Source organism: Lissotriton helveticus, chromosome 12 (genome assembly GCF_964261635.1).
Source record: "Lissotriton helveticus chromosome 12, aLisHel1.1, whole genome shotgun sequence".
Classification (NCBI taxonomy): Eukaryota; Metazoa; Chordata; class Amphibia; order Caudata; family Salamandridae; genus Lissotriton; species Lissotriton helveticus.
In genome coordinates this window covers 560,691,360-560,716,218 of record NC_136073.1, presented here as the reverse complement: position 1 = coordinate 560,716,218, position 24,859 = coordinate 560,691,360, and the positions used below count along the sequence as shown (strand labels likewise).

General features: G+C 44.5%; 1 protein-coding gene across 5 annotated transcripts in view; it reads left to right on the top strand.

Annotated features, from left to right (window-relative positions):
• The window catches only part of LOC144797752 (receptor-interacting serine/threonine-protein kinase 2-like), a 405,518-nt gene that overhangs the window by 92,764 nt on the left and 287,895 nt on the right, over positions 1-24,859 (top strand). The gene's annotated exons all lie outside the window — the stretch shown is intronic.

Here is a 24,859-nt window from a genome sequence, read left to right as displayed (position 1 = left end):
CATTTAGTTCGCTCGCTAGCGGCATTTCCAAGTGCCCATTGAGCAATTCTTTGTGGTGTATAATAGATTTGACTCACGGTTCTGTAGAATTGCAACCTTAAGTTAGACGATTGAACTACTTGGTTTATTTGCCGAAGTGATCCTGCAATCTGATTCGAATTGATGTTGATTCCTAATCTATTGGACCATTTATCCGCCATTTTATCACAGTATCCTATCCTACCACAATTTAAATGCCCATAACTCTCACTTATGAGCGATTTAGTTCGACCCGAGTAAAGACATTTTAAAGTATCTGAATATTCGACTCTATCAATTTTCATTTTATTAACAAAAAAATCCTTTATCTGGATGTATTTGTAATACATACCATCATTAACTTTATACATCGATTTTAGCTGGAACCTCCTGAGGCACAGCCGGGAGTAGTGATAATTGGTGATTTTACTCTGTAATACTGTGTTTTGTTTAAAAAAAAATCCAAGACTTACCACTACCCTGGGCACTTAAATCTCTCAGACATAAACATCCCCGCACAGCGGATTGATCGCTGCCGCGGGCGGGGTTTTTTTTCAGTCCGGACGCCATTTGCCGGAATTACAAGATACGCCCACTTGTACTGGCCACGCCCCCTCGCCAGGTACAAAACGCGCGCTGAATGCAAGCGCGGCGTCATAGCTGGAACCTCCTGAGGCACAGCCGGGAGTAGTGATAATTGGTGATTTTACTCTGTAATACTGTGTTTTGTTTTTAAAAATCCAAGACTTACCGCTACCCTGGGCACTTAAATCTCTCAGATATAAACATCCCCTCACAGCGTATTGATCGCTGCCGCGGGCGGGTGTTTTTTTCAGTTCGGACGCCATTTGCCGGAATTACAAGATACGCCCACTTGTATTGGCCACGCCCCCTCGCCAGGTACAAAACGCGCGCTAAATGCAAGCGCGGCGTCATAGCTGGAACCTCCTGAGGCACAGCCGGGAGTAGTGATATTTGGTGATTTTACTCTGTAATACTGTGTTTTGTTTTTAAAAATCCAAGACTTACCGCTACCCTGGGCACTTAAATCTCTCAGACATAAACATCCCCGCACAGCGGATTGATCGCTGCCGCGGGCGGGTGTTTTTTTCAGTCCAGACGCCATTTGCCGGAATTACAAGATACGCCCACTTGTACTGGCCACGTCCCCTCTTTACATCTACCCCACTCCCATAAAGGATGTGCATTCACCGGAAGCGCAGCGGACGAGCGCAGCGGGCGCGACGTTTGCGCGCCTAAGGCGCGCTTAAGGCAAGCTCGTCTGCGCTCGTCCACGCCGAGACCGGGCCTAGGGCCACCCCCCTTGCCCGACTCACTCCGGATAGTGAGACCCATAGATATAGTAGGGAAGCCCTGATAATGCTGGATCCACAGGCCGGCAAAGCAACCTGCCCACGACTAGCCCCCAATATGACATCTAAGGACAAGAATCCCTGCCCTAACTGCCTAATTTGCCTGCCATATATCAACCCCCTCCCACTCGAACTACTATCTAAATCTGATCAGACCTCAGGCAACAGGCATATCCCGCTTAACAAGACATCGTATGCAGAACAAAGACATACACCTAAGGGAGAGTTAATAAGTGGGTTACTAAATGTTAGATCCCTCCCAAAACATGCCACCGAGATACAGCTACTGATCGAATCCAGTAACCTGGATATTCTGTTTCTAACCGAAACATGGACGGTGGCCGGACTAGAGTTAGAGTTGGGGCCGGCATGCCCAGTAGGGTATAAGATTGTCCATAAACCCAGGACCGTGGGACAAGGGGGAGGAACAGGAATCATTTTTAGGGAAGATTTAAATATTGTAACGTTGGACATTGATACGGTCTTATGTGCTGAAGTTCTCGGGATATCGATCAGGCATGACTCAGGCCATTGCCTTTCGGGCCTAATCTGCTACAGGCCACCGGGGCACATTAGCGCCATGCAACAGCAGGAACTGATCGCTGTTATTAACAACCTGTCAATCTCACATAGCAGACTACTGGTACTAGGAGATTTTAATTTGTGGACTAACGGCCAACTAGACACGGCCTTTCATAACATCACACAATCTTGTACCAATTTAGGATTAAAACAATGGATAACTACCCCCACACATAGGGAAGGAAACATTCTGGATCTAATATTCGCTGCAGAAGACCTTATAACCATGGGAACAATACAACCAGTACCAGTAGGATGGTCAGATCACCATCTCCTAACATTCAATATTCACACTTTGGTTAATATAGGACTGGCAAACACGCAGACCAGGACCTTCACTAGCCGCGACTGGAAGGGTCTACTAAAAAGAAAAGAGGAAGAGAAGTCTGACCTCTTTCAAGTGGGGAACTTGTTTAACCCAGAGAATGATATTACCACAAACTATCGCCTACTATGCAATGAGGTAACTAGAAAACTTGATCATATTGCACCGACGAAAGCAATCAGAAAAAGAGGCAACCCTTCCGCGCCCTGGTACACGGAAACATTGAAAGAGCTGAAAAATGTCTGTAAAAAGGCGGAGAGGCACTGAAGGAAAAACTATTTAGAGCAGGATAGACTACTCTGGAGGCAGACAATTATTCAGTACAAGAAAGAGATTACCACAGCCAAGGCAAACTATTATGCAGACTTAATCTTGAAAAGCTCCAATAAGTCACGCGAAATCTTTAGGATAGTAAAAGAGCTGTCCCATCCTGAATGTGCTAATAGCAAAATCAAGCCCTCACAGGAACTATGCGACGGTTTGGCCTCCTTTTTCCAGGAAAAAATTACCAAGATCATTGAGGGCATGAAGGACGCCCCCACCTCCCTAGCACAGCGTAATAGCAATATAGAGAACGGGAAGAAGAGCGAAGGAAAGAAAAGACACCCCATACCAAAGGCTATCCTGGATAAATTTGAGACTCTGACAGAACAAGAGTTTGCACAAACAGCCCTCAATATAACATCGGGATCCCCACTGGACCCTCTACCTCACAAAATAGTAAAGGAGTTTGGGGATGAATTCTTTCCAATACTTCGTCAGCTGTGTAATCAATCCCTTGACACAGGTACTGTACCTAAAGATTGGAAATTGGCAGTCGGACTCGTCACCACCCTACTGAAGAAATCAAATTTGGACCCCAATTGCCATAAAAACTACTGACCTATATCGCTCCTGCCGTTTCCAATCAAGATCATGGAACGGCTGGTCAGCAGATCATTGTCCCTCTTCCTGGAAACTAACAACATCCTCGAAGAGGAGCAATTCGGTTTCAGCCCAGCCCATGGAACCGAGTCAGCTCTGCTGATGGTCCTGGACAACCTGCAAATGAGGGCGGACAGGGGAGAATCAGCAATTCTAATTCTGCTGGACCTGTCCGCCGCATTCGATACGGTGAGTCACGACATTCTGCTGACAAGACTGAAAAGCCTTGGAGTTGGGGGAGTTGCACTCGATTGGTTCTGCTCTTATCTGACGGATAGATGGCAGGCAGTAGCACTCCCTCCATACCAGTCTGAGTTTGCTACAGTCCCACACGGGGTCCCTCAGGGCTCTGCAATCAGTCCGATACTTTTTAACGTGTACATGCAACCCCTGATGGGCATCATCTAGGCTCACGGCATTAGCGTGATCAACTATGCGGATGACACGCAGCTGATGATTTCTCTTGATGGTGCTCATGCAGATTCACTCGAGACCTTCCACACCTGCATGCTGGAATTGGCAACTTGGCTAAATAGGAACTCACTACAGTTTAATAGTGATAAAACCGAGATAATGCACCGCAAAGTAGGTAGAATCACAAGAAGCCTGCCCGCCGACTTTTGGCCTCTGGAGCCAGGGGAGTTACCAACTCCAGTAAAATCAGTGAGGAACCTAGGGGTTAGCTTTAATGACAGTCTGAGTCTGGAGACCAATGTCAACAAGCAGGTGAGCAGCTGCTTCGCCTTAATGCGAGGCCTTCGAAAGCTGCTGCCTCTTCTACCAGCACAGGTTAGAGCCACCATAGTCAGGAGCACCATTCTCAGCCGCCTGGACTATTGCAACGCTCTGTTACTGGAATCTCCTGCTTACTTGATCTCCAGACTTCAGAGCATCCAGGCGGCAGCAGCCAAAATGGCACTTTCCCGAGGACGAAGATCTTCCACCACTCTTGCACTGGCTGAACTACACTGGCTGCCCGTACATCAGAGGATCCTCTTCAAATCCCTATGCACTGTCTTTAAGGCAGTGCATGGGATGGGCCCCTTACCACTACAAAACAAATTCAAATGGTATGAACCCACTCGGACCCTCCGATCCTCCTCTGCTAACCTCATCAGCATACCCAGGATCAGGAAAACCACTCATGGTGGCAGAGCCTTTAGTATAGCGGCAGCCCATCTCTGGAATAGCCTCCCTATTGGTATCAGGAAAACAGATGAACTGATGGCATTTCGAAAAAAGGTAAAAACATAGCTCTTCCCATAAGTCTAACTGCCCCAGAATCAAATGACCACCCATCCTACCCATGATGCACATCGTTCCAGGTATACTTTCACAGCGCCAGGATGCCCGTAGGGTTACAGAGCGCTTTATAAATACCATAAATAAATAAATAAATGAATAAATAAATGCGGTGAAGTTTAGGAAACCGTCCTGTCCATATAGATCTCCTAGAGTAATTATGCCATGCCCTATCCACAGAGCCCCCGCTCCATCAGAAAAAATACCGGGTATTCCTGGGTTATCCCATATTTGAAGTTCAGCATTGAAAAAGGATATCTTATCTAAGATAATAATTTAATCCCAAATTCTTTTAATGTGTCTAGCGGTCTTAAATTTGACTCTTTTAAAATAATTTGGATCATGCACACGAAAAAAAAATTGGTTACTATCCGATCCCAACATAAATTGATGAAAAAATAGGGAGTTTTCATTTATCAAAAGACTACGTAAGTGCCGGAAAAAGGTTGCAAAGAAGTATAATTTAAAATCCGGGAAGTTTAAACCTCCTTTTTCTATTGGTAGTTTCAAAATCGCAATGGATCTGCGGGCCTTTTTATAGCCTCAGATGAAACTACTACATATGCCCTACAATTTAAAAAAAAAAGAATTGTTAAGTTGTAACAGGATAGATCTATATAAGTACAAAAATGTTGGTACAATCTTCATTTTTATTAGGTTGATTCGTCCTACCAAACTAAGTGGTATCTTGTGCCAATTTTTAAAAGATGTAGTTATCTCTTTAAGCAATGGGTCATAGTTCAGTGATATTATTTTCTCTACCTCGGGCGCGAGCCTGATTCCTAAATAAACAGCATTGGGGCAAAGTCCTTGTATCGATTGAGCAGGTTTGTAATTAGCAATAACTTGCTAATTGAATCAATTTCCATTACCATACCCATACTTCCATAATTCATTATTGTCAATTGGAGATCAATCAGGGGCAATTGCCATTTTAAAACAATAAATACAATAGCAAATTTAAAAGCATATTCCAATCAATGGAAAGAAAAGTGCAACCAATACATTACAAATGATATTTCATTAAACAGGAATTTAATATCGGTGGTATTGCTACTTTTCCCTAATAAGAAAAATGACTATTTAAAAGTTTTGGGCAGTACTGACACAAACTCAAAGCTCCCGTCCCATCCCCAGCTATTCTATCATTAAAAATTAAAACCCCTTCTCCTTCTTACTATCTCCACGGAGAAGAGATATCTGCTTACACTGAAGACAATGGATTGGGTTGTTTCAGTTCTTAAAATTCTTTTGCCTCACTGAACCATCTGAAACCCAGGAAGCAAATAGGTTTTATCCACTTTTTCCTGAGATGTGTGTAAGCAGAGCAAAAGAATAATACATGCGCCTCGTCTTCTTTGGCGCCGATACTACACAATTCGCATTTAACCAAAACGTCCTTTCTTACATTATCATCATCATCGCACACCCATTTTGCAGAATTTACTTTAACTTGTAGTATGCCATAACGAAATTTTAAATACAGTGTTTTGGCTAGAGTTGGTAAGATCTCATCCATAAAGGATTCAAATCTGCTCACTGACTTCATGCCAAGATATCTGAGGGACAAGGTCCCTAATTCCGGATTTTGAAGTTTTGAGTTTAGGGCAAATTCCCAGTATCTTTTCTTTAACAGCTTTTTGCAGCTCAAAGTGAGGCACTCAGGGTCTGCCCAGAAGTGAACTAGCCCCAACTTTACGAACCAATCCTCAATATGGTTCAACCATACCAGCCTTGTTCCATTTTTAATTTTAATAATTTCTTTTAGGGCTTCTCGATAGTCCACTAATTTGTCTGTTGACCACACGCGGATCCAATATAACAGAGGTCGCAATGCCGCGTGGTCATCAGTACAATGTAAATCCAAATCCATTAGAAGTGAAAGTAAGGGTGTGCATCTTGGGATTACTAATATTTTTCTAAGAAAGACGTTCTATAGTGTAGTAAAGGCACGTTTAACAGCATGGTCCCATAGTTCGGCACCATAGAGTGAGGCAGACTGGGCTTTGTATTTATATAACTCTAATGCTGGGGAGACAGCTCTAGTATAACTACTCTTGTGGCGTCTCGTTGTTGGGACTAAGTTCTGTGTGAGGGTCGTTTTACTTTTGTTTATTTGAGTTTTACAATCCATTTTAGTGTCTAAAGTAATACCCAAATAATTAGAATTTTGCAAATATTCTATCATTTCATTGTTAACAGTCAGTGTTTTTCTAAAACCTCTATGGGGACTAATCGCCATATACTTAGTCTTAAACAAATTAATCTCTAAACCTTTAGTATCACAGTAAACCTGAAAGGTATCTAATACATTTTGTAGTCCTTTTGGTGTCTGTGATATTAAAATAGTGTCATCTGCAAATAGCAGTGCAGGCACATGGTCACCACAGCTTGGGAGAGTCATGCTCGCAGCCCAAGAGGGTGTCTGGTATATCATTTACATACAGGGAGAACAATATAGGTGCCAGCACTCAACCTTGTCTAACACCTCGCTTTATGTTAATACGTTCGGACAGTTCTCCATTTGGCCCCCATCTCACCCTGGCGTAATTATCCTCATGCAGCCTAACAATCTGTCCCAAGATTTCCCCAGGAACACCCTGGTCCCTCAATCTTAACCATAATGCAGTTCTAGGGACAAGGTCAAAAGCTGCCCTGAGGTCAACGAAGGCCACTTATAAGTGTGCCTGCTTTATTTTAATATATTTCCAGATGATACATAAAAACCTAAACACTTGATCAATTGTGCTAATTTTGTTCTCTAAAACCCGCCTGGTACTCGGTTAGGGTACTAGTTTCCCCAATCCACGTACTCAGTTTGCTTAAAACTTGTCTCGCATATACCTTCTGTAAAACATCAATTAGACTAATGGGTCTATAATGGGCCGGGTTCATACGATCCCCCCTTTTAAAAACGGTTACTATCTCAGTGCCCCGCCATGTCTCAGGAATAGGGGCACCTTTGGCAATGGTGTTGCAAAGGTAGTTTATATATGGAGCCCATATCATATTTTCATGCTTCCATAAATCCCCAGGTATCCTGTCCGGTGCGGGGGCCTTACCTGGTTTTATTGCTTTAATGGCAGCAATAGTTTCTGCCATACTAAAGACCAAAGATGGTGCACACAGATTAAGTCCCGGGTCTTCTAAGACGTTAGTAGACTCAATGTTGGTAGGGGCTTACAATTCAGAAAAATGCGTAACCCACACATTGGCTTCCAAAAACTTGTCCCTACTGGGGGTTCCGCCTCTAGAGCCCGTTGCAATCAGACCCCAGAACAATGTCTGGTCATTTGCCTTGCAGGCTTCCAGCAAATCAGACCACATTTTTTCATCCCAATATTTCTTAGCCTTAGCAATTGTCCTCTTATAACCTCTCCTTTTCTCCCTTAGTATTAACATATTATTACTTTTTGCCGCCTCTATAAGTTCCTTTTTAGCGTTGCGGTAGCCCTTATACCATATATCTCTCTTAGCTAAATTTCGCAGGCCATATTTCCGTGGCTTAATGGTTTTAGTTAATAGTTCTCCAAGACCCCGGGACATATTCTCATGGATCAGCATAATGGGGACCTCCTGGACTGGGAGGTTTATATATGGGGAAACTAATTCTACATACAGCTTGTATATTCTCTTAACAGTGCTAGCATTCCCCAGTACTGCCGGCCATTTTAGGGCTCTGCGATTGTTTGAAATCAGTGGGTCGATATCAGTATATTGAAGGAAATCCTTTCCCTTAGGTGGTAAGTTAAATAATATCGGGCTTAAGGTCAAGTTAAGTGGGCGGTGGTCGCTCTCAATGCGGTCCTTCACTGCAAGGTCTCTTACCATCGGCCATAGTGGGATTGAGACCATTAAATAGTCTGACTAAAACAACTGCCCCGATGGAAAGTTGGCTGGCTAGGGCTATCAGATGGCAATCGCCCGTTGCAAGCACGTAAACCATGTGCTGCAGTCAGTCGCAATAACTGTGCAGCTGCCGCTGAACATGGCACTGCAGGGCTGGTTTCAATTACAGGAATGTTGTTTGCATTATCCTCTAATTCAAAAATGTTTTCCAGGCCTATTATTGGTTCAAATTTGCGGTTAAAATCCCCCCCAATAATTATTAAAATTCTCTCATCCAGTGAAGAAATGATATTATCTAGCTGCTCGATCACTCCTCTAGCTGCTCGATCACTCCTATTACTTAATTAACTTTACACTCTGTATCCCTACAAACCTAGCATCCAGCAACAGAAATTCAAGTAATATAAATCAGTCCATATTTTACATGATTAAAAATCAGTTAAATAATTAATTAGCAGTTAATAATAATTTGTGATTAATTATTACTTAGTAAACTTCCCACCCTATACCCCTCCAAACTTAGAAGCTTGCAACTAAAACATAACTATGCAATAGGTCTCGCATTAGGAAAGTTTGAGCTATTGGTATTGTAAATGACAATTTTCTTTATTTATGTGTTGGTTTTGAAAATAGTGAAATTAATAGCTTTGTCATTTACAATGCCAATAGTTTTAACTTTCGCAAATGTGACACCTATAGCATTTGTACTGCAATATGTGTTGTATTTACGTGACTTAGATGTATTGATATTACAAATAACAATGGCTTTTAATTTTTTTTAAATAATCAATACTTAAATAAAAGTTATTGTAATTTATAATGGCAATAGCTTAAACTTTTGTAAATGACTTTTGTGAAGAATGTGCTGAGTGTATTTTATTGTGATGAAAATCCAAGAACAGAAGTGAAATATTAACATCTTTTTGTGACATTTGTAATAAAGCTTGAAACATTGAGAGAACATATTTGAACCAGTTGTTGTTGAATGGTTGCACAGATTGATACTGTGGTGGCGCTGAGTGATGTTGTGGTGGCGACGAGTGATGCTGTGGCATTCAGTGATGCTGTGGTAGCGCATAGTGATGTTGTGGTGCCCCTGAGTGATGCTGTGGTGGTGCGGAGTGATGCTGTGGTGATGCGATTGATAATAGAGTGAGTGCGATAGATAGATAGTGGGAGGGCGATAGATAGATAGAGGGAGGGCGATAGATAGATAGAGTGAGGGTGATAGATAGACAGATAGATAGAGTGAGGGCGATCGATAGATAGAGTGATGGCGATAGAGTGAGTGATGCCAATAGATAGAGTGAGTGATGGCGATAGATAGAGTGAGTGAGGGCGATAAATAGATAGAGTGAGGGCGATAGAGTGAGTGAGGGCGATAGATAGAGTGAGGGCGATAGAGTGAGGGCAATAGATAGAGTGAGGGCGATAGATAGAGTGAGGGCGATAGATAGATAGATAGACAGACAGACAGATAAGACAGACATACAGATAAGACAGACATACAGATAAGATAGATAGATAGATAGATAGATAGATAGATAGATAGATAGATAGATAGATAGATAGATAGAGTGAGGGCGATAGATAGAGTGAGGGCGATAGATGGATAGAGTGAGGGCGATAGATAGATGGAGTGAGATAAGACAGATAAGATAGATAAGATAGATAGATAGATAGATAGATAGATAGATAGATAGATTGAGGGCGATAGATACAGTGGGGGCCATAGATAGATAGATAGATAGATGGTTGTGTGTGTGTGTGGGGGGTTGTGTGTGTGAGGGGTTGTGTGTTTGGGGATGTGTGTGTGGGGGGGTTGTGTGTGGGGGGTGTGGGGGTGGGGGGTTGTGTGTGGGGGTGGTTGTGTGTGGGGGTTGTGTGTGGAGTTGTGTGTGGGGGGTGGTGTGTGTGTGGGGTTGTGTGTGAGGTGTGTGGGGCTGTTGTGTGTGTGGATGTGTGTGGGGGGGTTTGGGTGTGTGTCTGGGGTTGTGTGTGGTTGTGTGTGTGCTTGCGGTTGTGTATGTGTGGTTGTGTGTGTGTGGTTGTGTGTGTGGGGGGGTTGTGTGTGGGGGGCTGTGTGTGTGGGGTTGTATGTGTGTGGGGTTGTGTGTTTGTGTGGGGTTGTGTGTGTGTGAATTTGAATTTGAATTTAAAGGTATTTATTGAGCGCTCGTTTACCTGGCGCTTTCATGGCGCTGTGGGGGTGGAATCCTGAGTCAGGTGACAAAGCGGTTTAGATAGTAAAAGCCTGTGAGAACAAAAGAGTTTTCAAAGTACTGCGAAACTCCAGATAAGATGGTATCGTTCTCATGGAGAGAGGTAAAGAGTTCCAAAACAGCGGGGCAAGGACAGGAACTTAGAACCTCCCATTCTGCTCTTCCTGAACCGGGGCACCACCAGGAGAGACAGAGAGGAGGAGCGCAGTTGTCTACTGGGGATGTAGGGTTCAATTTTGGACTTAATAAAAGTCGGAGCTGTTCCCGCGAGGGCCTGAAACGTGATACAGCCCATCTTAAAAAGGGCCCTTTCTCTAATAGGGAGCCAATGAAGGGATCTGAGGAGAGGAGTAACGTGATGTGATTTAGGTAAGCCGTAAACCAAGCGGGCAGCTTGGTTCTGCACAAGTTGGATCCGCCGAATGACGTAGGCAGGGACGCCATTGTATAGTACGTTACCGTAATCTAAGCGGGAAAGAACCATAGCCATAGGAATCAATTTAAGAGCTGAAAAGGAAAAGAACCGTGAGATCTTTCGAATGGTGCGCAAAATAAAAAAAACAAGAAGAAACCCCTGTGCTAATCTGAGAGTGTAAGGTAAGGTGTTGATTGAGCGTGATCCCCAGTGTCTTAACAGAGGAAGAAGGGGAGGGAGGAAGACCAAAGGAGGGGGGCCAGGAAGTAGAAGACCAAGGGTTGAGTTTACCACCAGTGAGGAGAAGATCGGTTTTATCAGAGTTGAGTTTAAGATGGTTGAAATTCATCCAATCCCTTCTAAAAACCATCACCGACTGGAAATTGTGAATAGAGTCAGGAGAATCAGAAAGGTTAAAAATAAGCTGGAGGTCCTCAGCGTAGTTAAACACCGTGACCTCCATCCTCTGCAATGCAAAAATAAGTGGAAAAATATACAAATTAAAAAGAAGAGGGGAGAGAGAAGATCCCTGGGGGACGCCACATTGCACTTTGCGCGCAGGGGAGGAAAAATCCGCCAAATGGACTGCCTGTGAGCGGTCTCTCAAGAATGAACTAAGCCAGGCCAGGGCAGAGCCTCCAATGCCTGCCGCCTCGACACGGGAAAGAAGGATAGTATAGTCCACCGTGTCGAAGGCGGCCGACAGGTCGAGAAGAACCAGTGCCTGTGGGAGGTTAGCATCTAACCCCTCTCTAAGTGTGTCCATGACGGAGACCACCACTTTTTCAGTGGAATGGAGAGGGCGGAACCCTGCTTGGCACGGAGCGAGATAGCCACTGTCCTCAATGAAAGAACGGAGGACTTTGGTGGTGTGGCGTTCAAGGACTTTGGCCAGATAAGGAAGGAGGGAAATAGGCCGATAGTGTACTAACACTGTTGAGTCTGCCCCTGGTTTTTTTAAGATTGGGATGATAGTAGCTGTTTTATGGCAAGGGGCAACAATTCCTGATTTGAGGGTCTCATTGAGAAAAATAAGAGGAGGGGAAGGGCAAGTCAGGAAAATATCGCGCAAGATGTAGGCCGGGCAGATATCAGAAGGGCATCCAGACTTGACACAGGGAAGCAAGGAGAGAAATGTTTCTTTGGACAGGGGAGTTATATGATCTAGGTGATGAGTATTGAGTGGTGGGTCAAGGTTTAAAAAAGCTGGGGAAGGAAGGGGAATGTTAGCCTTAATGTCTGCAATTTTGTTAATGAAAAAATTGTTCAGTGAGTCACACAGAAGTTGGGAAGGTACAGGCTTGGAAGTGGTCCTATCCGAAGAGGCCAGTTCAAAGACTGTAGCAAAGATTTCCCTGGGTTGGCTCTCTGCCCGGAGGATCTTATTGGAGAAATAGCTGGTTTTAGCGTTGAGGATGGCTTTCTTGTACTCAGCCTGGATAGAGGAGTACAGTAGTTTAGAGGTAGTGCAGTAAGTACGTCTTCAAGCACGCTCTGCTCGGCGAACAGCCAGTTTTTTCTCCTTGAGCTCCGGGCTGAACCATTTGTTAACATCATGGGCGCGTCTTACCCTAATGCGCCTTAGAGGGGCCACCTGATCACAGGCATTGGACAGTCATTTATTTATGGTCTCTGCTTGAAGCGGTATAGCAAGTTCCTCTATAGCTGGGCTAGAAGCTGATAGAGAGGAGCAGAGAGAAGAAATGTCAGCTTTGCCCCAGTTACGAGCCCAGGTGTTCTTAGGCAAGGGGGATTTCGTGGTTCGGCTTAAATCCAAAGAGAAGGAAATCAAATAATGATCGGATCACAAACAGGGGGTGACAGTGGGAACAGGGATAAGAATATTGAGAGACCAAACTTGGTCCAAAATATGGCCTTGAACGTGGGTTGGAGTATGAATGTGTGATATGAAATTCAGACTGTGAAGTAATTCAGTGAAGTCTCTGGAGTGGGCGTCTTCAGCCGGGTCAGATGGCCAAAAATTAAAATCTCCAAGTACCAGGACCGCCGAATTATTCACAGCCAGTGTGGCTAACAAATCCTGAAAGGCCGGGAGGAAGTGAGGCATATTTTGGGGAGGACGATACATCAAAACACAAGTGATTGGCATATGAAAAGAGGTAGAACGTACTACCAAATAGTCAACTGCTGGGATAAGTGAGTAGCATAGCAGTTGAAAATGTAAGCGGGAACAAATAATCAGGGCAACCCCCCCCCCCTGCTTTACCAGGAGGCCGATATGCCCGTAGAGCATAATACGAAGTGGGCAGGGCTGCGAGTAAGTTGGGCAGGGAATCCTGGCAGAACCAAGTTTCCGTGAGGAACAGTAGGTCCGGTTTTTGAGTGTCCAAAAAAATGAACAAGTCAAGATGGTGTTTAACAGCCGACCGTGTGTTTAGCAGGAAGGCCAAAATGGTCGGTGTGTCACTTGCTTGGGGGAGGGGGGAATGGGGCTGGTGGAGGGTCGGGATAGTGAGGGCAGATTGGGTGGTAAAAAGGGTAGAGAATGGACGCGTAAAATACCAGCATCCATAATGTGCCCCAAAGTTACTTGATTTAAATCCCAAGGGCCTTGGTATGCGCAAAGGATGTCGGGGGTGTAGGAAACAAAATGGGCATAATGCTGTGCCCCTAGCCCCGTCCGGCCGCGGAGGGGCGCAGACGGGCTTACCTTAGGCGCACCTTAGGCGCGCAAATGGCGCGCTCGCTGCGCTCGTCCGCTGCGCTTCCGGTAACACATGCGCGCTTTATGTGGACCAGCCTCGGGCCGCTAGACCGCTGCCTGCGGTGTAAGCACCCTTCCGGCTACTCCCAAGTTGGCGCCCGTACTTCAGCCGACCGGCACGAGAAGCCGCGGTGAAGGAACTACCCTCCACGCAATCGGCACAGAGAGCCGTGCGGGACCGGGGCAGGGAAGGCCAAACAGTAAGTAAATGCAGTTACAGCAATGAATGAATAGCAAAACGAAATACAAGGTAGCAATGTACTAGCTGCTAGAGGCAAAAATGTAAAACATGAAATTAAAGGTTAAAAGTTCGGCAGTATCGCTCACTGCACATATAAAATATGCCACAATGCTACAATGCTGTCTTAGGATTGCAATGCCCCCAATGGGATCCAGGAGCTGCCACCGCCTGTATTACCCACCAGGAACCCTGCGCGATTTGCCGCTTTATGTGGACCAGCCTCGGGCCGCTAGACCGCTGCCTGCGGTGTAAGCGCCCTTCCGGCTACTCCCAAGATGGCGCCCGTACTTCAGCCGACCGGCACGAGAAGCCGCGGTGAAGGAACTACCCTCCACGCAATCGGCACAGAGAGCCGTGCGGGACCGGGGCAGGGAAGGCCAAACAGCAAGTAAATGCAGTTACAGCAATGAATGAATAGCAAAACGAAATACAAGGTAGCAATGTACTAGCTGCTAGAGGCAAAAATTTAAAACATGAAATGAAAGGTTAAAAGTTCGGTAGTATCGCTCACTGCACATATAAAATATGCCACAATGCTGTTTTAGGATTGCAAGGCCCCCAATGGGATCCAGGAGCTGCCACCGCGTGTGTGGGGTTGTGTGTGTGGAGGTGTTGTGTGTATGGCGGGGGTTGTGTGTGGGGGGTTGTGTGTGTGGGTGGTTGTGTGTGGAGTTGTGTGTGTGGGGTGGTGTGTGTGTGGGGTTGTGTGTGAGGTGTGTGGGGCTGTTGTGTGTGTGGATGTGTGTGGGGGGGTTGTGTGTGGGGGGCTGTGTGTGTGGGGTTGTATGTGTGTGGGGTTGTGTGTTTGTGTGGGGTTGTGTGTATGTGTGTGTGGAGGTGTTGTGTGTATGGCGGGGGTTGTGTGTGTGGGGGGTTGTGTGTCGGTGTTGTGCGTGTGTGTGGGGTTTTGTGTGGGGGGGGTTGTGTGGGGAGGGTTGTGTGTGTGGGTTGTGTGTGGGGGTTGTGTGTGTGGGGGTTGTGTGCGTGGGGCGTTGTGTGTGTGGGGTGTATGTGGGGGTGTGTGTGGGGTGAGGGGTCTAGGTGTGTGTGGTTGTGTGGGTGTAGGGGGTTGTGTGTGGGAGGGTTGTGTGTGTGGGGTTGTGTGGGGGGGTTGTGTGTGTGTGGGGGCTGTGTGTGTGTGTGGAGTGTGTGGAGTTTGGGTGTGGGGGTTTGTGTGTGGGGGGTTGTGTGTGGAGGGTTGTGTGTGTGGGTGTGTGTGGGGGGTTGTGTGTGTATGTGAGGAGTTGTGTGTGGGGTTGTGTGTGGTTGTATGTGTGTGGGGTTGTATGTGTGTGGGGTTGTGTGTGTGGGGGGGGGTGTGTGTGGGGGGGTTGTGTGTGTGGGTGTGTGTGTGGGGGGGTTGTGTGTGTGGGGGTTGTGTGTGTGGGCTGTGTGTGGGGGTGTGTGTGTGAGGGGTCTTGGTGTGTGTGTGGGGGGGGTTGAGAGTGTGTGGGGTGTTGTCTGTGTGTGTGGTTGTGTGTGGGGGGTTGTGTGTTTGGGGGTTATGTGCGGGGGTTGTGTGTGGGGGGTATTGGGGGGGAGTGGGGTGTGTGTGAGGGGTCTGGGTGTGTGTGTTTGTGAGGGGTTGTGTGGAGGGGGTTGTGTGTGTGTGTGTGGTTGTCTGTGTGTGGGGTTGTGTGTGGGGGGGTTTGTGTGTGGGGGTGTGTGTGTGGGGTTGTGTGTGTATGCTATACATAACAATAAGCAAAAAAAACACAGGAATAATAATAAAAGTTTGGCTGATAGCATCAAGGTTACTTACATAACTTAAATCGACTGATTTTGCTGTGTTTTAAACCTATGTAAGGTTCTTCTTCTGCTGTGGACAGAAAATTCATTCCACAGCTCAAGCACTAATTAAATTGAATGCATGTGGGATGTAGCATAAGGTCTCGGAATATTTAAAAGAAGTAGCGATAGGGCGAAGAGTTTGAGAGCGAGTGTTTTATGAAACTAAAAAATGGTGCAGCCAGTGTGTGAACACATTTAAACACAATACTGACGAAGTGAGACTTAAATTGAAGAAGCACAGGTAGCCGGTAAAGTATAGCAAAATGTGTGCGGTATGCGGAAGTGAAAGTAACTCGATCACAGGAGTTTTTTTAATTATTTAGATTGGATAAGTGCTACAATTGGGAGACCAACTAAAGCAGGGCGCAGTAAAGGTGAACAAATTACACGGAGAGAGATGTGGGCTTGGAGAAAAGCCTGAAGTACGGGAGGCTGCAAGCTCCTCGTAATCACAGATGATCCCAGGGAGACATGTCCGGGTGGAGCAAAAAAAAAAAGCTCTCGGCATTGCTGTGGCGGGGTGGCGGGGGAGCGGGAGCACATTCCTTTGAAGTATGATGGGGGGGCGGGGGAGCAGCAGCCCTTTAAGTCTGATGCCGAGGCACAGACAAATGGTGGTGTAAGGTCTCGGAATATATAAAAGAAGTAGCGATAGAGCGAAGAATTTGAGAGCGAGTGTTTTATTAAATTAAAAAATGGAGCCAGTTTGTGAACACATTTAAACACAATACTGACGAAGGGAGACTTAAATTGAAGAAGCACAGGTAGCCGGTAAAGTAGAGCAAAATGCGTGCGGTAGGCGGAAGCGAGAGTAACTCCATCACAGGAGTTTTTAATTATTTAGATTGGATCAGTGCTACATTGCAGGGCGCAGTAAAGGTGAACAAATTACACAGAGAGAGATGTGGGCTTCGAGAAAAGCCTGAAGTACGGGAGTCTGCGAGCTCCTCGTAATCACAGATGATCCCAGGGACACATGTCCGGGTGGAGCAAAATAAAAAAGCTCTCGGCATTGCTGTGGCGGGGGGGACGGGGGAGCAGGAGCGCATTCCTTTGAAGTCTGATGCGGGGGCGGGGGAGCGGCAGCCTTTCAAGTCTGATGCCTTGAGGCTCAGACAAAGGGTGTGTGTGACGTGGCTGGCGTGCACGCGCCTGTCTCACATGAACTGCATGGGATCCGCAGCCGTTTTGGTAGACTTTTCTTTTCCACTTACTATAATCTCGCCAGCAATGCGCAAGCGCATTGGCAGGCGAGACCTAAATAAATAAGTATTCTATAAATTACATAATTCAAAATCTACTAAATAATTTACAATAATTAATTAATTGTTGATTAATTATGACGTAATTACCTTCCCACCCTACCCCCTACAAACCCAACATCTACAAGCTGTGTTTTAAAAACAATAACATTAATATAAGCAATAGTAACACATAAAATTAATATATCGACTAAAACACATTTAAATTTAAATTATTAAAGAAGGATATTTCTAACAAAAACTATATTAAAAACATCAATAATATTTACAATTATATTACTTACTGCAAAAAGCGATATTCTTGTCAACGATTTTTATGCATCATGATATTTGTGTGTCACAATATTTAATTTCAGATATTTCCGTCTCCTGATATTTTTGCATCTATATTTTATCCAAGCACCAACTTTTTCTCTGCAGAGCTAATTTGATCTCACAGGCCAAATCTCATTGGATGTATGCAGTTTTGACAGTTGTACATGTTCTGGATGAAAAGTAAACTGTTGGGATTGTCCCCTTGGGAACCTTTGTCCACTAACCTAACCTGGTGAATTTATTTTACTTTGAAGAATTGCCTGCGGTTTCGTTTTTATAATGATCATATGCATAAACATTTTACATTGTAACATCACCCTACCATCCCTGTCTTCCACTCTTTCAACCTGTCTTTCTCGGGGAGGGTCTAATTTCATTCCCCTCATCCATTTCAGCTCTGTTGTACTTCTCAATTCTACCACCTCCCTCATCCTATGACAATAGTTTTACCCTACTAGGTCTTCACCACCCACCTCTCTATAACTCACCCTAATCCTAAGCAAGTGTGGTGCTCCAGCCAACTGGAGATGCCCTTGCAACAACATCCACTGGTACTGTGTACAACTATGGTTACAAGGATATAACTGTTGCCATGTTCTTGTGTTACCACTCAACGCCCTCAAAGTAACTTGTACCCAGAATCATTACTAAAGGAATGCCTGTGCATAACATTTGCACTCTGGGGCTGATTATGAAGTTTGTGGATCTGACTCCCACCAACATCTGCTCCTGCGGTCAGCTCGCCACATCCTAATGCAGCGGGCAGAGGTATCGGGCAAAGGGACTGTCCTTGGTGCTGAAGACTGGTTCAAGAAGCCTATCGGTGAGTCGGAAAGAGCACATAATCCCTTAATGACGGCGGGATTATGTCGGTTTCCGACAGCCATTCCATTTCGGCCTTCCCGACATGGAAAGGCTGTCAGAAAGCGACAAAGGGCTCCCTTCCCCCCCCCCCCCCCGGCCCTCCGCTATGGGGGCTTGGGCCACCTATGATGCCCCCCTTAACATCCCTGCACTGAGTGACAGACATCGCATGGTGCCTGCCACACGATGCAGGGATGTTTAAAAACATCCATTCTACAATGTATTCCACCGCCGCACAAGCTTCCATTGTAGAATGGATGTTTCCGACTGCCCTATGGGCAGTCACATTTAAATCAGGCGGTCAGAACCACCGGCCTATGGTCGGGCAGTTCATCGTAATCAGGGCCTCTGTGTTTAATGTGTAGTATTTAGCTGCATGGTAGGATGAGAGTACTTTTTAAATTCACTATTTAAAGGACTACCAGGACAATTAATTATGGCTTTTATTCACTGTATTGATTTCAAAGTTTACACTCCACACCACCATCCTGAATAAGTCTTGTTAGGAGAAATGGTCGAGGTAGTTCCTCTTATAATATATTTACATCAATGATTCACCAAAGAAAGGTTATTTCTGAATTAGTCAATTCTACATATTTAATTACAAAGTATAAGAAAAATGTTACACAATGCTCTTGAGATTCAGAGCGTCCATATTGATCCATATGTCACCTTTCAAAGTCTCATTATATTATCCATAAAGAAAGCATTTGATCAATACTTTTGTTACTCAAAGCATTAATACCGATTTACTTTTAATACATTTTGATATTTACAGTGCTCTCAGTGAAAAGAAGAAAAAAGGGGGGAAGTTTTAAGGGAAATGGGCGTGATTGAGTAGGTGGGGGGCCGGGTAAAGGTGGTGTGACATGAACACAGTCTCATGTTATATACAGTTGAACCTTTACAGCCTAAATTCGGTCAGAAGTTCCCTATAGTCATCACACATAGGTCATGATAAATCAATTTCTTCAGTCCCTATGGTCTGTGGGTAAAAGATAGTCTACGTTTCGACCGCCAGAGAAGCAGGGTTATTGGTTCCTCATAGTGGGGTCTTCATCAGGACAGATGTTGGTGTGGAGCACTCAGGTAACGGCTGTGAATGACCGTTCGAGGCGGGCAGTGAAATTGCTCCTCAATTATTGGGACGTGTAACGATGGTACCAACTATTTGCATTCCAAGTGGTCCATTGTCTTCAGTCTTAATGATGACGTTGCGAAACGGTGTCAACAGATCTGCTGTAATGGGTTGCTTAATAGTCAACCGGTTGTCATTCTCCTCATCCATGTGTAGGCGACTGGCACACGGATGAGGAGAATGACAACCGGTTGACTATTAAGTAACCCATTACGGAAGATGCAGAGAAATCATCTTCCTCTATGATTGATTTTTTGTATCATTGGCTTCCCGATACTTTACAAATCTCATTTCAGAGAGAATTTGAGATAGAAAGAGCACATCGTGTTCCAACTTTTCGTTCTAAGTCTGCCACCCAGCCAAGAGCAATAATTTTTAAGCCACTGCGTCATCAACATACAGAACAAATTCTTTCTCACATGCGCAAGACTAAAAATGTCGTTTGGGAAGGACATCGGAAGCAACACAGAGGGCTGCGTGGGGCAGAAGCAACACAAAGGGCGTGGGTGAGGAATGGAAAGCAACGGGCAAGAGAACAACATGGAACAAGCTTGGGAGAATCACACAGTCAAGGAGGTAACAGAGGAGTATGGTGGCGGGGAAGAGAAGCAATGGGCAAGAGAGGATGACTTGAGTAGGAGGAAGCAACACAGATGATGGAGGAAAGCAATGGACCAGAGAGCAACATGGGTTGGGCGGTGAAAAGTACACAGGCAAGAAAACAACAGAAGGTGGAAGTACACTAGGGCAAGCGCACCATGTGGGGGGTGGAGAGAAACACACAGATGATAAAGAGCAACAGCGTGTGCAGGGGGACAGAAGTACGTGATGGAGACAGATGGAAAAAACACTTAGCAGTAAAGAAAATAGTAGTGTTTGAAGAGAAACAGCAACAGCGGAATGATGATAGCCAGCCAATCAAAAGTGATAGTAGAGAGGCAATGCATGGGAGGGACAAGCACAAGACTTACAATCTGGGAAAAAAATAAGTAGCAGGCAAATGAGAGTGACAGAAAGGCAAACCAATAGTAAGCAATGGGTGGGCTCCAAGCCCCAGTATGTTCTTGGTAAGTCCACAGTATGCCTCTCAAAAGATAGGGCATGTGTTGACTTCTAGGTAAGGCCTAGAAATGACGTTTGAGATCCATACACAATAAATGACCAGCACATCCTTATATTACTTGGTTCTAGTACAAGGAAATCCAATATAGGTCCCGGAGGTTTTAATCAACGCTCGAATTTCAGAATATTGATGTGAAAAAGGTCTCTCTTTAGAAAGAAATGCTAACTCACTATTTTGCAAAACGTGTTCACATCCCCAACGTTAAGCTAGCTAGTGCCTCGTGCTGAATCAGAGAGGTGTGCTTTAACTACACAAATTCACACATTCATGCGACTTACAAATTGCTTAGCAGTATTTGGTGATAGATGTGTGAAAGATTTTCAAAGAGGTTGGGGAGACTTTGTGCAATATACATAGTGTTGTTTGCAGTCTTGAATATGCGGTTCATAGTTCTGCACTAAGAACGGAAAATTGGCTGTTATTGACCAAGCAGGGTTTGATTTCAGGTCTTTCTATGGAGCTTGGATGCTATGTATATTTGAATGACTATCCACCAAGAACAGGAAGATTGTGATGGTATACACGTGGTAGAGGTAGTTTTTATTGGTAGTAGTTAATTGTTCTTGTCAATGAGAGGGCGATGAAACATTCAGTGGTTCATAAGCTCAAACGCTGCAACTGCACTGGGTGCATTTGTACATTGTAAAGCTGTGGAAATCTATGATGTGATTAATGAAGTCCATTCTACATGTTTAGGAAGCTCCTGAGCCTAATTGTGGCTTTTGATATCCCAGGGAAGACCTCTCTTCATGAAGCGAGCTTTTTCAACTTCTTCAATTAAACACCCAAAGCTGCGTACTCTTCCAGAACAGAAACTTAGACAATGCTATCTGCCTGTGAAAGGCTTGTCAGGCTCTTCACACCATCTAGAAATAGACTTTCAGGAATGGACGGGGCTTGTCTGAGCAAAGGAAGCAATTGCACAACCAAGGCTGGGTCTCCAGGTTCTCTAATTAGAGCATCCCGGAAACATTCATGTTGACCTCTGAGTAATGCATGACTCCAGGTCATACCACCAGATGTGGTACCGACTATTCATATTGTCTCCCTATAGCGCCTATATAGCTTAGGACGCAGTTCATATTGTCTCCCTGTAGTGACTATAAATCTTTTGTGGTAGGGTTTGAGCAACAGTTACTCAGTTCTGGTCAGTGCATCAAAAAGTCATATATTTCTTTTATTTTGAATTATTTGAGCACAGAAGCATTTTGCATAAGTCAATGTCAGGTTGAATACACATGCAGTGATGTTAGATGTTTGGGAAATTATGACAAGGGCAAGGGAACTACATGTATGTGGCAGTTTGCTCATATATCACTAATGTGCAGAAATCAACCTGCAGTGGGGGTGTTGCTCCACACAGTATGCTTTTAGATGTTATGTTGCTCTACTACAAGGAGGCGAACTCTGAGTGCAGTGTTGAACATATGGATGAAGGAGTCTGTAAAAAGCGGGTTCCAATGAGGAGCTGCAGTACGGTGAAGCATTGACCCTGGCTCGATGTGAGATGGGGAGGTTTGGAAGTGAACAATTAATTTTGATTGTTGCCTCTAGTTATGTATTAACTCAATAACTAATGTAAAACTGCAGGACTCGGGACACTTATGTGTCATTAAAACTCTTCTTACAATATACATGCTATAGAATAATTTACCTTTACCAACCATGGTATATTGTGGTTAGGCTTTCAGTTCACTGCATACATGAATTACATTTTGCACAACAAGAAAGACATATTCCTGATAGGCAGGAGATTAAACCCTGAGTCCAAAGCTGACCTTACTAAAGTCAGTAAGACAGCCTCTCATAGGTTTGCCCATTCTCTTTACTTCATTGTGCCAACCTGGTATCGCTCATTGATGTGTCTCTTCAATCTACCGTTGGCACCTCTGGAAATGCGTGATATAATTGTGTGATGATGTTTGACAATGAATGTGGATTAGCAATATGCATACATGACACTGTGGCGGTCTTCAAGAGCAAAGACAAATGAGGCATTCGAATCGAGGGAGGAAGTGAAGATCCTTACAAGAACAATCAAATCCTAAGCGGTTTGGGGGGCGTGGAGTGCGCGCCGCTGCAGCATGGCGTGTCGCGCTTGAGCTCCCAGGCGAGTGTGGCCCGTCGGAGATTTTCAGCCGCTTCCTGACTGCCCCTCTTCACTGGAACGACATTTCCAGGTGCCGGATTATGCCAGGAGTTGTTTGACATCATTTTCGGCGAATTCTGCCGACGGCTGCATATCTTCCCCGGCAAGCTGCTGTGACGCTCGGTCTCTTCACGGGCGGCCGCCATCTTACCGCTTGTGACGGAGCCGGCGCTTTCTCTTCAGAGGTGCCGTTTTTGATACATTATTGCCGGTGTGGGGATATCCAGGTCATTTTCCACACGGCGCTTGCAAATGGTAACATTTTTTTTCCTTTTTTATGCTCTTTGTGCTGCTTGGCTAGATACTATGTTGCCTACGCTCTCTTTTCTTCAGTACTGATCTCTGTTGCTGGAACTGCTTTTTCCTCACGATGTATTTGGTGTAACCTCTTGCTTTATATGAGGCTCTACCATACATTTTGATGCCTGCTCTTCATATAAGTCCGCCGCTGTCATTGATTTAGCGCTCCTTACGCTCAGTGTGCTGTATTTCACTTTTTTTGGTGTAACTACGCAGTTTCTGTCCTCTTTTTTTTCTCAAGTGGCTGTGTATTTTTCTTGGGGTCTGTCTCTTCATGGCTGCAAGTATGGGCCGTTCCTCAACTAATAAAGACCCAAAAGATGTTGGCGCCTCGCTTAAACGACTTAAGTCATTGTCTCCTACACCTGAGACTGCTCAGTCAGACACCAACTCTACTCTTGACGCAATATTAACGCGCCTTAATGAGGTGCATGATATTGCACAATCTACAAAGACTAATACGGATTTACTACAAGTGGAGGTGTCCGCTATTAGGAATGACTTCAAAGCCCTTTCTCTTCGTGTATCGGCCACGGAGTCACGTATAAGTTCCTCAGAGGATAATATACAGAAGCAATCCAGGTCTCTCAGCCACTTGGAGCGTTCAATGGCGGCTTTGCGTAAAGATCTCACTGAGCAGGAGGACCGTAATCGTAGATCTAATCTACGCATTTTTGGTCTGCCGGAAGATGCAGAGAAATCATCTTCCTCTATGATTGATTTTTTGTATCATTGGCTTCCCGATACTTTACAAATCTCATTTCAGAGAGAATTTGAGATAGAAAGAGCACATCGTGTTCCAACTTTTCGTTCTAAGTCTGCCACCCAGCCAAGAGCAATAATTTTTAAGCCACTGCGTCATCAACATACAGAACAAATTCTTTCTCACATGCGCAAGACTAAAAATGTCGTTTGGGAAGGACATCGGATTTCAATCTCTCAAGACTTTGCCAGGGATATAGTCATAAGGATGAAGGGCTTCCTTAATCTTCAGAAACGTCTTTCTGAGATGAACATTCCCTTTTCCTTTGCTGGTCCTTCCAAATTCCGCTTTTTTTACAAGGGACGTTCCAGAATTTTCGATGAGCCGGCTGATTTAGCTACCTTCCTGGACAACCAGATGGAGATACAGATGGAGATTCAAAGGGCGACTTCCCAGGATCCTGGTGCTTCGGGCACTTGAAATGTCTCCTTCTGTCTCCTTTATGGTGGCTTTCTGTATTCCTATGTTTCCTCTTCTCTTTCTTGCTGATAGTATACTGCAGTATTGACTTTTAACTCCGTTATTGGAGTTTTTCTGTTCTGTTTCGTACTCTTTCCTTTCTTCATAGCCATGTTGTTTACTCCGTTATTTTTCTCTCACTTTTCTTCTTTGCATTCTTTACTACTATGTATATATTGATTGCTTCTCAGTCGATCACTATTTTTCATCTCTTCATCTCGTGTTCCCCTCTAGAGGGTATATATTTTATGTCCACTTTCATCTCAGGACAGTTTCTTTGTTTGATGCTTGTCTATTACTAATAGTTACCTCTCTCTAGTGTGTATCACCTTTTCATTTTCTTTCTTTGCTTCTATTCTCCTATTCTCTTTCTTTCTTCTCTTACATTTTTTCTAATGTTTGTGATTTTTCAAATGTACTCACATTTCGTACGTTTTATGGAATTAAGGATTGTTCATTAAGTGACTGTTTTTTTTAGGTTACACATAGCTATTTTCATGGTCTTTTGGTTTCCTTATTACTTTACCATATTGTATTTTCAATATTGGATTAATTAGTATTACTATTACTCTGTATATATTGTTTGCGTCTTAGTACATCACTATTTATGTCTCATTATCTTGTGTTCAGCATTAGGGGTGATATATGTTATGTCACTATTTAGCCCACGATAGTTTCATTGCTTGCTGTTTGTCTATTAAGACAGTTGCCTTTCTCTA